Here is a 16,002-nt window from a genome sequence, read left to right on the forward strand (position 1 = left end):
AGGGCTAGGGTTAGAGATCCGGTTAGGGTTACGATTGGACCTAGGGTTAGGGTTATGTTGAGGTCTAGGGTTAGTGAGACGGTTAGGGTTACGATTGGTCCTAGGGCTAGGGTTATGTTGAGGGCTAGGCTTAGAGATCCGGTTAGGGTTACGATTGGACCTAGGGTTAGGGTTATGTTGTGGAATAGGGTTAGAGATCCGGTTAGGGTTACGATTGGACCTAGGGTTAGGATTATGTTGAGGGCTAGGGTTAGAGATCCGGTTAGGGTTACGATTGGACCTAGGGTTAGGGTTATGTTGAGGGCTAGGGTTAGAGATCCGGTTAGGGTTACGATTGGACCTAGGGTTAGGGTTATGTTGAGGGCTAGGGTTAGAGATCCGGTTAGGGTTACGATTGGACCTAGGGTTAGGGTTATGTTGAGGGCTAGGGTTAGAGATCCGGTTAGGGTTACGATTGGACCTAGGGTTAGGGTTATGTTGAGGGCTAGGGTTAGAGATCCGGTTAGGGTTACGATTCGACCTAGGGTTAGGGTTATGTTGAGGGCTAGGGTTAGAGATCCGGTTAGGGTTACGATTGGACCTAGGGTTAGGGTTATGTTGAGGGCTAGGGTTAGAGATCCGGTTAGGGTTACGATTGGACCTAGGGTTAGGGTTATGTTGAGGGCTAGGGTTAGAGATCCGGTTAGGGTTACGATTGGACCTAGGGTTAGGGTTATGTTGAGGGCTAGGGTTAGAGATCCGGTTAGGGTTACGATTGGACCTAGGGTTAGGGTTATGTTGAGGGCTAGGGTTAGTGAGACGGTTAGGGTTACGATTGGACCTAGGGTTAGGGTTATGTTGAGGGCTAGGGTTAGAGATCCGGTTAGGGTTACGATTGGACCTAGGGTTAGGGTTATGTTGAAGGCTAGGGTTAGAGATCCGGTTAGGGTTACGATTGGACCTAGGGTTAGGGTTATGTTGAGGGCTAGGGTTAGAGATCCGGTTAGGGTTACGATTGGACCTAGGGTTAGGGTTATGTTGAGGGCTAGGGTTAGAGATCCGGTTAGGGTTACGATTGGACCTAGGGTTAGGGTTATGTTGAGGGCTAGGGTTAGTGAGACGGTTAGGGTTACGATTGGACCTAGGGTTAGGGTTATGTTGAGGGCTATGGTTAGAGATCCGGTTAGGGTTACGATTGGACCTAGGGTTAGGGTTATGTTGAGGGCTATGGTTAGAGATCCGGTTAGGGTTACGATTGGACCTAGGGTTAGGGTTATGTTGAGGGCTAGGTTTAGAGATCCGTTTAGGGTTACGATTGGACCTAGGGTTAGGGTTATGTTGAGGGCTAGGGTTAGAGATCCGGTTAGGGTTACGATTGGACCTAGGGTTAGGGTTATGTTGAGGGCTAGGGTTAGTGAGACGGTTAGGGTTACGATTGGACCTAGGGTTAGGGTTATGTTGAGGGCTAGGGTTAGAGATCCGGTTAAGGTTACGATTGGACCTAGGGTTAGGGTTATGTTGAGGGCTAGGGTTAGAGATGCGGTTAGGGTTACGATTGGACCTAGGGTTAGGGTTATGTTGAGGGCTAGGGTTAGAGATCCGGTTAGGGTTACGATTGGACCTAGGGTTAGGGTTATGTTGAGGGCTAGGGTTAGAGATCCGGTTAGGGTTACGATTGGACCTAGGGTTAGGGTTATGTTGAGGGCTAGGGTTAGAGATCCGGTTAGGGTTACGATTGGACCTAGGGTTAGGGTTATGTTGAGGGCTAGGGTTAGAGATCCGGTTAGGGTTACGATTGGACCTAGGGTTAGGGTTATGTTGAGGGCTAGGGTTAGAGATCCGGTTAGGGTTACGATTGGACCTAGGGTTAGGGTTATGTTGAGGGCTAGGGTTAGAGATCCGGTTAGGGTTACGATTGGACCTAGGGTTAGGGTTATGTTGAGGGCTAGGGTTAGAGATCCGGTTAGGGTTACGATTGGACCTAGGGTTAGGGTTATGTTGAGGGCTAGGGTTAGAGATCCGGTTAGGGTTACGATTGGACCTAGGGTTAGGGTTATGTTGAGGGCTAGGGTTAGAGATCCGGTTAGGGTTACGATTGGACCTAGGGTTAGGGTTATGTTGAGGGCTAGGGTTAGAGATCCGGTTAGGGTTACGATTGGACCTAGGGTTAGGGTTATGTTGAGGGCTAGGGTTAGAGATCCGGTTAGGGTTACGATTGGACCTAGGGTTAGGGTTATGTTGAGGGCTAGGGTTAGAGATCCGGTTAGGGTTACGATTGGACCTAGGGTTAGGGTTATGTTGAGGGCTAGGGTTAGAGATCCGGTTAGGGTTACGATTGGACCTAGGGTTAGGGTTATGTTGAGGGCTAGGGTTAGAGATCCGGTTAGGGTTACGATTGGACCTAGGGTTAGGGTTATGTTGAGGGCTAGGGTTAGAGATCCGGTTAGGGTTACGATTGGACCTAGGGTTAGGGTTATGTTGAGGGCTAGGGTTAGTGAGACGGTTAGGGTTACGATTGGACCTAGGGTTAGGGTTATGTTGAGGGCTAGGGTTAGAGATCCGGTTAGGGTTACGATTGGACCTAGGGTTAGGGTTATGTTGAAGGCTAGGGTTAGAGATCCGGTTAGGGTTACGATTGGACCTAGGGTTAGGGTTATGTTGAGGGCTAGGGTTAGAGATCCGGTTAGGGTTACGATTGGACCTAGGGTTAGGGTTATGTTGAGGGCTAGGGTTAGAGATCCGGTTAGGGTTACGATTGGACCTAGGGTTAGGGTTATGTTGAGGGCTAGGGTTAGTGAGACGGTTAGGGTTACGATTGGACCTAGGGTTAGGGTTATGTTGAGGGCTATGGTTAGAGATCCGGTTAGGGTTACGATTGGACCTAGGGTTAGGGTTATGTTGAGGGCTATGGTTAGAGATCCGGTTAGGGTTACGATTGGACCTAGGGTTAGGGTTATGTTGAGGGCTAGGTTTAGAGATCCGTTTAGGGTTACGATTGGACCTAGGGTTAGGGTTATGTTGAGGGCTAGGGTTAGAGATCCGGTTAGGGTTACGATTGGACCTAGGGTTAGGGTTATGTTGAGGGCTAGGGTTAGTGAGACGGTTAGGGTTACGATTGGACCTAGGGTTAGGGTTATGTTGAGGGCTAGGGTTAGAGATCCGGTTAAGGTTACGATTGGACCTAGGGTTAGGGTTATGTTGAGGGCTAGGGTTAGAGATGCGGTTAGGGTTACGATTGGACCTAGGGTTAGGGTTATGTTGAGGGCTAGGGTTAGAGATCCGGTTAGGGTTACGATTGGACCTAGGGTTAGGGTTATGTTGAGGGCTAGGGTTAGAGATCCGGTTAGGGTTACGATTGGACCTAGGGTTAGGGTTATGTTGAGGGCTAGGGTTAGAGATCCGGTTAGGGTTACGATTGGACCTAGGGTTAGGGTTATGTTGAGGGCTAGGGTTAGAGATCCGGTTAGGGTTACGATTGGACCTAGGGTTAGGGTTATGTTGAGGGCTAGGGTTAGAGATCCGGTTAGGGTTACGATTGGACCTAGGGTTAGGGTTATGTTGAGGGCTAGGGTTAGAGATCCGGTTAGGGTTACGATTGGACCTAGGGTTAGGGTTATGTTGAGGGCTAGGGTTAGAGATCCGGTTAGGGTTACGATTGGACCTAGGGTTAGGGTTATGTTGAGGGCTAGGGTTAGAGATCCGGTTAGGGTTACGATTGGACCTAGGGTTAGGGTTATGTTGAGGGCTAGGGTTAGTGAGACGGTTAGGGTTACGATTGGACCTAGGGTTAGGGTTATGTTGAGGGCTAGGCTTAGAGATCCGGTTAGGGTTACGATTGGACCTAGGGTTAGGGTTATGTTGAGGGCTAGGGTTAGAGATCCGGTTAGGGTTACGATTGGACCTAGGGTTAGGGTTATGTTGAGGGCTAGGGTTAGAGATCCGGTTAGGGTTACGATTGGACCTAGGGTTAGGGTTATGTTGAGGGCTAGGGTTAGAGATCCGGTTAGGGTTACGATTGGACCTAGGGTTAGGGTTATGTTGAGGGCTAGGGTTAGTGAGACGGTTAGGGTTACGATTGGACCTAGGGTTAGGGTTATGTTGAGGGCTAGGGTTAGAGATCCGGTTAGGGTTACGATTGGACCTAGGGTTAGGGTTATGTTGAGGGCTAGGGTTAGAGATCCGGTTAGGGTTACGATTGGACCTAGGGTTAGGGTTATGTTGAGGGCTAGGGTTAGAGATCCGTTTAGGGTTACGATTGGACCTAGGGTTAGGGTTATGTTGAGGGCTAGGGTTAGAGATCCGGTTAGGGTTACGATTGGACCTAGGGTTAGGGTTATGTTGAGGGCTAGGGTTAGTGAGACGGTTAGGGTTACGATTGCACCTAGGGTTAGGGTTATGTTGAGGGCTAGGGTAGAGATCCGGTTAGGGTTACGATTGGACCTAGGGTTAGGGTTATGTTGAGGGCTAGGGTTAGAGATCCGGTTAGGGTTACGATTGGACCTAGGGTTAGGGTTATGTTGAGGGCTAGGGTTAGAGATCCGGTTAGGGTTACGATTGCACCTAGGGTTAGGGTTATGTTGAGGGCTAGGGTAGAGATCCGGTTAGGGTTACGATTGGACCTAGGGTTAGGGTTATGTTGAGGGCTAGGGTTAGAGATCCGGTTAGGGTTACGATTGGACCTAGGGTTAGGGTTATGTTGAGGGCTAGGTTTAGAGATCCGGTTAGGGTTACGATTGGACCTAGGCTAGGGTTATGTTGAGGGCTAGGGTTAGAGATCCGGTTAGGGCTACGATTGGACCTAGGGTTAGGGTTATGTTGAGGGCTAGGGTTAGAGATCCGGTTAGGGTTACGATTGGACCTAGGGTTAGGGTTATGTTGAGGGCTAGGGTTAGAGATCCGGTTAGGGTTACGATTGGATCTAGGGTTAGGGTTATGTTGAGGGCTAGGGTTAGTGAGACGGTTAGGGTTACGATTGGACCTAGGGTTAGGGTTATGTTGAGGGCTAGGGTTAGAGATCCGGTTAGGGTTACGATTGGACCTAGGGTTAGGGTTATGTTGAGGGCTAGGGTTAGAGATCCGGTTAGGGTTACGATTGGACCTAGGGTTAGGGTTATGTTGAGGGCTAGGGTTAGAGATCCGGTTAGGGTTACGATTGGACCTAGGGTTAGGGTTATGTTGAGGGCTAGGGTTAGAGATCCGGTTAGGGTTACGATTGGACCTAGGGTTAGGGTTATGTTGAGGGCTAGGGTTAGAGATCCGGTTAGGGTTACGATTGGACCTAGGGTTAGGGTTATGTTGAGGGCTAGGGTTAGAGATCCGGTTAGGGTTACGATTGGACCTAGGGTTAGGGTTATGTTGAGGGCTAGGGTTAGTGAAACGGTTAGGGTTACGATTGGACCTAGGGTTAGGGTTATGTTGAGGGCTAGGGTTAGAGATCCGGTTAGGGTTACGATTGGACCTAGGGTTAGGGTTATGTTGAGGGCTAGGGTTAGAGATCCGGTTAGGGTTACGATTGGACCTAGGGTTAGGGTTATGTTGAGGGCTAGGGTTAGAGATCCGGTTAGGGTTACGATTGGACCTAGGGTTAGGGTTATGTTGAGGGCTAGGGTTAGAGATCCGGTTAGGGTTACGATTGGACCTAGGGTTAGGGTTATGTTGAGGGCTACGGTAAGAGATCCGGTTAGGGTTACGATTGGACCTAGGGTTAGGGTTATGTTGAGGGCTAGGGTTAGAGATCCGGTTAGGGTTACGATTGGACCTAGGGTTAGGGTTATGTTGAGGGCTAGGGTTAGAGATCCGGTTAGGGTTACGATTGGACCTAGGGTTAGGGTTATGTTGAGGGCTAGGGTTAGAGATCCGGTTAGGGTTACGATTGGACCTAGGGTTAGGGTTATGTTGAGGGCTAGGGTTACAGATCCGGTTGAGGTTACGATTGCACCTAGGGTTAGGGTTATGTTGAGGGCTAGGGAGAGATCCGGTTAGGGTTACCATTGGACCTAGGGTTAGTGTTATGTTGAGGGCTAGGGTTAGAGAGACGGTTAGGGTTACGATTAGATCTAGGGTTAGGGTTATGTTGAGGGCTAGGGTTAGAGATCCGGTTAGGGTTACGATTGGACCTAGGGTTACGGTTATGTTGAGGGCTAGGGTTAGAGATCCGGTTAGGGTTACGATTGGACCTAGGGTTAGGGTTATGTTGAGGGCTAGGGTTAGAGATCCGGTTAGGGTTACGATTGGACCTAGGGTTAGGGTTATGTTGAGGGCTAGGGTTAGAGATCCGGTTAGGGTTACGATTGGACCTAGGGTTAGGGTTATGTTGAGGGCTAGGGTTAGAGATCCGGTTAGGGTTACGATTGGACCTAGGGTTAGGGTTATGTTGAGGGCAAGGGTTAGAGATCCGGTTAGGGTTACGATTGGACCTAGGGTTAGGGTTATGTTGAGGGCTAGGGTTAGAGATCCGGTTAGGGTTACGATTGGACCTAGGGTTAGGGTTATGTTGAGGGCTAGGGTTAGAGATCCGGTTAGGGTTACGATTGGACCTAGGCTAGGGTTATGTTGAGGGCTAGGGTTAGAGATCCGGTTAGGGTTACGATTGGACCTAGGGTTAGGGTTATGTTGAGGGCTAGGGTTAGAGATCCGGTTAGGGTTACGATTGGACCTAGGGTTAGGGTTATGTTGAGGGCTAGGGTTAGAGATCCGGTTAGGGTTACGATTGGACCTAGGGTTAGGGTTATGTTCAGGGCTAGGGTTAGAGAGACGGTTAGGGTTACGATTGGACCTAGGGTTAGGGTTATGTTGAGGGCTAGGGTTAGAGATCCGGTTAGGGTTACGATTGGACCTAGGGTTAGGGTTATGTTGAGGGCTAGGGTTAGAGATCCGGTTAGGGTTACGATTGGACCTAGGGTTAGGGTTATGTTGAGGGCTAGGGTTAGAGATCCGGTTAGGGTTACGATTGGACCTAGGGTTAGGGTTATGTTGAGGGCTAGGGTTAGAGATCCGGTTAGGGTTACGATTGGACTTAGGGTTAGGGTTATGTTGAGGGCTAGGGTTAGAGATCCGGTTAGGGTTACGATTGGACCTAGGGTTAGGGTTATGTTGAGGGCTAGGGTTAGAGATCCGGTTAGGGTTACGATTGGACCTAGGGTTAGGGTTATGTTGAGGGCTAGGGTTACAGATCCGGTTGGGGTTACGATTGCACCTAGGGTTAGGGTTATGTTGAGGGCTAGGGTAGAGATCCGGTTAGGGTTACGATTGGACCTAGGGTTAGTGTTATGTTGCGGGCTAGGGTTAGAGAGACGGTTAGGGTTACGATTGGACCTAGGGTTAGGGTTATGTTGAGGGCTAGGGTTAGAGATCCGGTTAGGGTTACGATTGGACCTAGGGTTAGGGTTATGTTGAGGGCTAGGGTTAGAGATCCGGTTAGGGTTACGATTGGACCTAGGGTTAGGGTTATGTTGAGGGCTAGGGTAGAGATCCGGTTAGGGTTACGATTGGACCTAGGGTTAGGGTTATGTTGAGGGCTAGGGTTAGAGATCCGGTTAGGGTTACGATTGGACCTAGGGTTAGGGTTATGTTGAGGGCTAGGGTTAGAGATCCGGTTAGGGTTACGATTGGACCTAGGCTAGGGTTATGTTGAGGGCTAGGGTTAGAGATCCGGTTAGGGTTACGATTGGACCTAGGGTTAGGGTTATGTTGAGGGCTAGGGTTAGAGATCCGGTTAGGGTTACGATTGGACCTAGGGTTAGGGTTATGTTGAGGGCTAGGGTTAGAGATCCGGTTAGGGTTACGATTGGACCTAGGGTTAGGGTTATGTTGAGGGCTAGGGTTAGAGATCCGGTTAGGGTTACGATTGGACCTAGGGTTAGGGTTATGTTGAGGGCTAGGGTTAGAGATCCGGTTAGGGTTACGATTGGACCTAGGGTTAGGGTTATGTTGAGGGCTAGGGTTAGAGATCCGGTTAGGGTTACGATTGGACCTAGGGTTAGGGTTATGTTGAGGGCTAGGGTTAGAGATCCGGTTAGGGTTACGATTGGACCTAGGGTTAGGGTTATGTTGAGGGCTAGGGTTAGAGATCCGGTTAGGGTTACGATTGGACCTAGGGTTAGGGTTATGTTGAGGGCTAGGGTTAGAGATCCGGTTGGGGTTACGATTGGACCTAGGGTTAGGGTTATGTTGAGGGCTAGGGTTAGAGATCCGGTTGGGGTTACGATTGGACCTAGGGTTAGGGTTATGTTGAGGGCTAGGGTTAGACAGACGGTTAGGGTTACGATTGGACCTAGGGTTAGGGTTATGTTGAGGGCTAGGGTTAGAGATCCGGTTAGGGTTACGATTGGACGTAGGGTTAGGGTTATGTTGAGGGCTAGGGTTAGAGATCCGGTTAGGGTTACGATTGGACCTAGGGTTAGGGTTATGTTGAGGGCTAGGGTTAGTGAGAGGGTTAGGGTTACGATTGGACCTAGCGTTAGGGTTATGTTGAGTGCTAGGGTTAGTGAGACGGTTTGGGTTACGATTGGACATAGGGTTAGGGTTATGTTTAGGGCTAGGGTTAGAGATCCGGTTAGGGTTACGATTGGACCTAGGGTTAGGGTTATGTTGAGTGCTAGGTTTAGAGATCCGGTTAGGCTTACGATTGGACCTAGGGTTAGGGTTATGTTGAGGGCTATGGTTAGAGATGTGTTTAGGGTTACGATTGGACCTAGGGTTAGGGTTATGTTGAGGGCTAGTTTAAGAGATCCGGTTAGGGTTACGATTGGACCTAGGGTTAGGGTTATGTTGAGGGCTAGGGTTAGTGAGACGGTTAGGGTTACGATTGGACCGAGGGTTAGGGTTATGTTGAGGGCTAGGGTTAGAGATCCTGTTAGGGTTATGATTGGACCTAGGGTTAGGGTTATGTTGAGGGCTAGTTTAAGAGATCCGGTTACGGTTACGATTGGACTTAGGGTTAGGGTTATGTTGAGGGCTAGGGTTAGAGATGCGGTTAGGATTACGATTGGACCTAGGGTGAGGGTTATGTTGAGGGCTAGGGTTAGAGATCCGGTTAGGGTTACGATTGGACCTAGGGTTAGGGTTATGTTGAGGGCTAGGGTTACAGATCCGGTTAGGGTTACGATTGGATCTAGGGTTAGGGTTATGTTGAGGGCTAGTTTAAGAGATCCGGTTAGGGTTACGATTGGACCTAGGGTTAGGGTTATGTTGAGGGCTAGGGTTAGAGATCCGGTTAGGGTTACGATTGGACCTAGGGTTAGGGTTATGTTGAGGGCTAGGGTTAGAGATCCGGTTAGGGTTACGATTGGACCTAGGGTTAGGGTTATGTTGAGGGCTAGGGTTAGAGATCCGGTTAGGGTTACGATTGGACCTAGGGTTAGGGTTATGTTGAGGGCTAGGGTTAGAGATCCGGTTAGGGTTACGATTGGACCTAGGGTTAGGGTTATGTTGAGGGCTAGGGTTAGAGATCCGGTTAGGGTTACGATTGGACCTAGGGTTAGGGTTATGTTGAGGGCTAGGGTTAGAGATCCGGTTGGGGTTACGATTGGACCTAGGGTTAGGGTTATGTTGAGGGCTAGGGTTAGAGATCCGGTTGGGGTTACGATTGGACCTAGGGTTAGGGTTATGTTGAGGGCTAGGGTTAGACAGACGGTTAGGGTTACGATTGGACCTAGGGTTAGGGTTATGTTGAGGGCTAGGGTTAGAGATCCGGTTAGGGTTACGATTGGACGTAGGGTTAGGGTTATGTTGAGGGCTAGGGTTAGAGATCCGGTTAGGGTTACGATTGGACCTAGGGTTAGGGTTATGTTGAGGGCTAGGGTTAGAGATCCGGTTAGGGTTACAATTGGACCTAGGGTTAGGGTTATGTTGAGGGCTAGGGTTAGAGATCCGGTTAGGGTTACGATTGGACCTAGGGTTAGGGTTATGTTGAGGGCTAGGGTTAGAGATCCGGTTAGGGTTACGATTGGACCTAGGGTTAGGGTTATGTTGAGGGCTAGGGTTAGTGAGAGGGTTAGGGTTACGATTGGACCTAGCGTTAGGGTTATGTTGAGTGCTAGGGTTAGTGAGACGGTTTGGGTTACGATTGGACATAGGGTTAGGGTTATGTTTAGGGCTAGGGTTAGAGATCCGGTTAGGGTTACGATTGGACCTAGGGTTAGGGTTATGTTGAGTGCTAGGTTTAGAGATCCGGTTAGGCTTACGATTGGACCTAGGGTTAGGGTTATGTTGAGGGCTATGGTTAGAGATGTGTTTAGGGTTACGATTGGACCTAGGGTTAGGGTTATGTTGAGGGCTAGTTTAAGAGATCCGGTTAGGGTTACGATTGGACCTAGGGTTAGGGTTATGTTGAGGGCTAGGGTTAGTGAGACGGTTAGGGTTACGATTGGACCGAGGGTTAGGGTTATGTTGAGGGCTAGGGTTAGAGATCCGGTTAGGGTTACGATTGGACCTAGGGTTAGGGTTATGTTGAAGGCTATGGTTAGAGATGTGTTTAGGGTTACGATTGGACCTAGGGTTAGGGTTATGTTGAGGGCTAGGGTTAGAGATCCTGTTAGGGTTATGATTGGACCTAGGGTTAGGGTTATGTTGAGGGCTAGTTTAAGAGATCCGGTTACGGTTACGATTGGACCTAGGGTTAGGGTTATGTTGAGGGCTAGGGTTAGAGATGCGGTTAGGATTACGATTGGACCTAGGGTGAGGGTTATGTTGAGGGCTAGGGTTAGAGATCCGGTTAGGGTTACGATTGGACCTAGGGTTAGGGTTATGTTGAGGGCTAGGGTTACAGATCCGGTTAGGGTTACGATTGGATCTAGGGTTAGGGTTATGTTGAGGGTAGGGTTAGAGATCCGGTTAGGGTTACGATTGGACCTAGGGTTAGGGTTATGTTGAGGGCTAGGGTTAGTGAGATGGTTAGGGTTACGATTGGACCTAGGGTTAGGGTTATGTTGAGGGCTAGGGTTAGTGAGACGGTTAGGGTTACGATTGGACCTAGGGTTAGGGTTATGTTGAGGGCTAGGGTTAGAGATCCGGTTAGGGTTACGATTGGACCTAGGGTTAGGGTTATGTTGAGAGCTAGGGTTACGGATCCGGTTAGGGTTACGATTGGACCTAGGGTTAGGGTTATGTTGAGGGCTAGGTTTAGGGATACGGTTAGGGTTACGATTGGACCTAGGTTTAGGGTTATGTTGAGGGCTAGGGTTAGAGATCCGGTTAGGGTTACGATTGGACCTAGGGTTAGGGTTATGTTGAGGGCTAGGGTTAGAAATCCGGTTAGGGTTACGATTGGACCTAGGGTTTGGGTTATGTTGAGGGCTAGGGTTAGAGATCCGGTTAGGGTTACGATTGGACCTAGGGTTAGGGTTATGTTGAGGGCTAGGGTTAGAGAGACGGTTAGGGTTACGATTGGACCTAGGGTTAGGGTTATGTTGAGGGCTAGGGTTAGAGATCCGGTTAGGATTACGATTGGACCTAGGGTTAGGGTTATGTTGAGGGCTAGGGTTAGAGAGACGGTTAGGGTTACGATTGGACCTAGGGTTAGGGTTATGTTGAGGGCTAGGGTTTGAGATCCGGTTAGGGTTACGATTGGACCTAGGGTTAGGGTTATGTTGATGGCTAGGGTTAGAGATCCGGTTAGGGTTACGATTGGACCTAGGGTTAGGGTTATGTTGAGGGCTAGGGTTAGAGATCCGGTTAGGGTTACGATTGGACCTAGGGTTAGGGTTATGTTGAGGGCTAGGGTTAGAGATCCGGTTAGGTTTACGATTGGACCTAGGGTTAGGGTTATGTTGAGGGCTAGGGTTAGAGATCCGGTTAGGGTTACGATTGGACCTAGGGTTAGGGTTATGTTGAGGGCTAGGGTTAGAGATCCGGTTAGGGTTACGATTGGACCTAGGGTTAGGGTTATGTTGAGGGCTAGGGTTAGAAATCCGGTTAGGGTTACAATTGGACCTAGGGTTAGGGTTATGTTGAGGGCTAGGGTTAGAGATCCGGTTAGGGTTACGATTGGACCTAGGGTTAGGGTTATGTTGAGGTCTAGGGTTAGTGAGACGGTTAGGGTTACGATTGGTCCTAGGGCTAGGGTTATGTTGAGGGCTAGGCTTAGAGATCCGTTTAGGGTTACGATTGGACCTAGGGTTAGGGTTATGTTGTGGAATAGGGTTAGAGATCCGGTTAGGGTTACGATTGGACCTAGGGTTAGGATTATGTTGAGGGCTAGGGTTAGAGATCCGGTTAGGGTTACGATTGGACCTAGGGTTAGGGTTATGTTGAGGGCTAGGGTTAGAGATCCGGTTAGGGTAACGATTGGACCTAGGGTTAGGGTTATGTTGAGGGCTAGGGTTAGAGATCCGGTTAGGGTTACGATTGGACCTAGGGTTAGGGTTATGTTGAGGGCTAGGGTTAGAGATCCGGTTAGGGTTACGATTGGACCTAGGGTTAGGGTTATGTTGAGGGCTAGGGTTAGAGATCCGGTTAGGGTTACGATTGGACCTAGGGTTAGGGTTATGTTGAGGGCTAGGGTTAGAGATCCGGTTAGGGTTACGATTGGACCTAGGGTTAGGGTTATGTTGAGGGCTAGGGTTAGAGATCCGGTTAGGGTTACGATTGGACCTAGGGTTAGGGTTATGTTGAGGGCTAGGGTTAGAGATCCGGTTAGGGTTACGATTGGACCTAGGGTTAGGGTTATGTTGAGGGCTAGGGTTAGAGATCCGGTTAGGGTTACGATTGGACCTAGGGTTAGGGTTATGTTGAGGGCTAGGGTTAGTGAGACGGTTAGGGTTACGATTGGACCTAGGGTTAGGGTTATGTTGAGGGCTAGGGTTAGAGATCCGGTTAGGGTTACGATTGGACCTAGGGTTAGGGTTATGTTGAAGGCTAGGGTTAGAGATCCGGTTAGGGTTACGATTGGACCTAGGGTTAGGGTTATGTTGAGGGCTAGGGTTAGAGATCCGGTTAGGGTTACGATTGGACCTAGGGTTAGGGTTATGTTGAGGGCTAGGGTTAGAGATCCGGTTAGGGTTACGATTGGACCGAGGGTTAGGGTTATGTTGAGGGCTAGGGTTAGTGAGACGGTTAGGGTTACGATTGGACCTAGGGTTAGGGTTATGTTGAGGGCTAGGGTTAGAGATCCGGTTAGGGTTACGATTGGACCTAGGGTTAGGGTTATGTTGAGGGCTATGGTTAGAGATCCGGTTAGGGTTACGATTGGACCTAGGGTTAGGGTTATGTTGAGGGCTAGGGTTAGAGATCCGTTTAGGGTTACGATTGGACCTAGGGTTAGGGTTATGTTGAGGGCTAGGGTTAGAGATCCGGTTAGGGTTACGATTGGACCTAGGGTTAGGGTTATGTTGAGGGCTAGGGTTAGTGAGACGGTTGGGGTTACGATTGGACCTAGGGTTAGGGTTATGTTGAGGGCTAGGGTTAGAGATCCGGTTAGGGTTACGATTGGACCTAGGGTTAGGGTTATGTTGAGGGCTAGGGTTAGAGATGCGGTTAGGGTTACGATTGGACCTAGGGTTAGGGTTATGTTGAGGGCTAGGGTTAGAGATCCGGTTAGGGTTACGATTGGACCTAGGGTTAGGGTTATGTTGAGGGCTAGGGTTAGAGATCCGGTTAGGGTTACGATTGGACCTAGGGTTAGGGTTATGTTGAGGGCTAGGGTTAGAGATCCGGTTAGGGTTACGATTGGACCTAGGGTTAGGGTTATGTTGAGGGCTAGGGTTAGAGATCCGGTTAGGGTTACGATTGGACCTAGGGTTAGGGTTATGTTGAGGCCTAGGGTTAGAGATCCGGTTAGGGTTACGATTGGACCTAGGGTTAGGGTTATGTTGAGGGCTAGGGTTAGAGATCCGGTTAGGGTTACGATTGGACCTAGGGTTAGGGTTATGTTGAGGGCTAGGGTTAGAGATCCGGTTAGGGTTACGATTGGACCTAGGGTTAGGGTTATGTTGAGGGCTAGGGTTAGAGATCCGGTTAGGGTTACGATTGGACCTAGGGTTAGGGTTATGTTGAGGGCTAGGGTTAGTGAGACGGTTAGGGTTACGATTGGACCTAGGGTTAGGGTTATGTTGAGGGCTAGGGTTAGAGATCCGGTTAGGGTTACGATTGGACCTAGGGTTAGGGTTATGTTGAGGGCTAGGGTTAGAGATCCGGTTAGGGTTACGATTGGACCTAGGGTTAGGGTTATGTTGAGGGCTAGGGTTAGAGATCCGGTTAGGGTTACGATTGGACCTAGGGTTAGGGTTATGTTGAGGGCTAGGGTTAGAGATCCGGTTAGGGTTACGATTGGACCTAGGGTTAGGGTTATGTTGAGGGCTAGGGTTAGTGAGACGGTTAGGGTTACGATTGGACCTAGGGTTAGGGTTATGTTGAGGGCTAGGGTTAGAGATCCGGTTAGGGTTACGATTGGACCTAGGGTTAGGGTTATGTTGAGGGCTAGGGTTAGAGATCCGGTTAGGGTTACGATTGGACCTAGGGTTAGGGTTATGTTGAGGGCTAGGGTTAGAGATCCGTTTAGGGTTACGATTGGACCTAGGGTTAGGGTTATGTTGAGGGCTAGGGTTAGAGATCCGGTTAGGGTTACGATTGGACCTAGGGTTAGGGTTATGTTGAGGGCTAGGGTTAGTGAGACGGTTAGGGTTACGATTGGACCTAGGGTTAGGGTTATGTTGAGGGCTAGGGTTAGAGATCCGGTTAGGGTTACGATTGGACCTAGGGTTAGGGTTATGTTGAGGGCTAGGGTTAGAGATGCGGTTAGGGTTACGATTGGACCTAGGGTTAGGGTTATGTTGAGGGCTAGGGTTAGAGATCCGGTTAGGGTTACGATTGGACCTAGGGTTAGGGTTATGTTGAGGGCTAGGGTTAGAGATCCGGTTAGGGTTACGATTGAACCTAGGGTTAGGGTTATGTTGAGGGCTAGGGTAAGAGATCCGGTTAGGGTTACGATTGGACCTAGGGTTAGGGTTATGTTGAGGGCTAGGTTTAGAGATCCGGTTAGGGTTACGATTGGACCTAGGGTTAGGGTTATGTTGAGGGCTAGGCTTAGAGATCCGGTTAGGGTTACAATTGGACCTAGGGTTAGGGTTATGTTGAGGGCTAGGGTTACAGATCCGGTTGGGGTTACGATTGCACCTAGGGTTAGGGTTATGTTGAGGGCTAGGGTAGAGATCCGGTTAGGGTTACGATTGGACCTAGGGTTAGTGTTATGTTGAGGGCTAGGGTTAGAGAGACGGTTAGGGTTACGATTGGACCTAGGGTTAGGGTTATGTTGAGGGCTAGGGTTAGAGATCCGGTTAGGGTTACGATTGGACCTAGGGTTAGGGTTATGTTGAGGGCTAGGGTTAGAGATCCGGTTAGGGTTACGATTGGACCTAGGGTTAGGGTTATGTTGAGGGCTAGGGTTAGAGATCCGGTTAGGGTTACGATTGCACCTAGGGTTAGGGTTATGTTGAGGGCTAGGGTAGAGATCCGGTTAGGGTTACGATTGGACCTAGGGTTAGGGTTATGTTGAGGGCTAGGGTTAGAGATCCGGTTAGGGTTACGATTGGACCTAGGGTTAGGGTTATGTTGAGGGCTAGGTTTAGAGATCCGGTTAGGGTTACGATTGGACCTAGGCTAGGGTTATGTTGAGGGCTAGGGTTAGAGATCCGGTTAGGGTTACGATTGGACCTAGGGTTAGGGTTATGTTGAGGGCTAGGGTTAGAGATCCGGTTAGGGTTACGATTGGACCTAGGGTTAGGGTTATGTTGAGGGCTAGGGTTAGAGATCCGGTTAGGGTTACGATTGGACCTAGGGTTAGGGTTATGTTGAGGGCTAGGGTTAGTGAGACGGTTAGGGTTACGATTGGACCTAGGGTTAGGGTTATGTTGAGGGCTAGGGTTAGAGATCCGGTTAGGGTTACGATTGGACCTAGGGTTAGGGTTATGTTGAGGGCTAGGGTTAGAGATCCGGTTAGGGTTACGATTGGACCTAGGGTTAGGGTTATGTTGAGGGCTAGGGTTAGAGATCCGGTTAGGGTTACGATTGGACCTAGGGTTAGGGTTA

Source organism: Miniopterus natalensis, chromosome 6 (genome assembly GCF_054644295.1).
Source record: "Miniopterus natalensis isolate mMinNat1 chromosome 6, mMinNat1.hap1, whole genome shotgun sequence".
NCBI lineage: Eukaryota > Metazoa > Chordata > Mammalia > Chiroptera > Miniopteridae > Miniopterus > Miniopterus natalensis.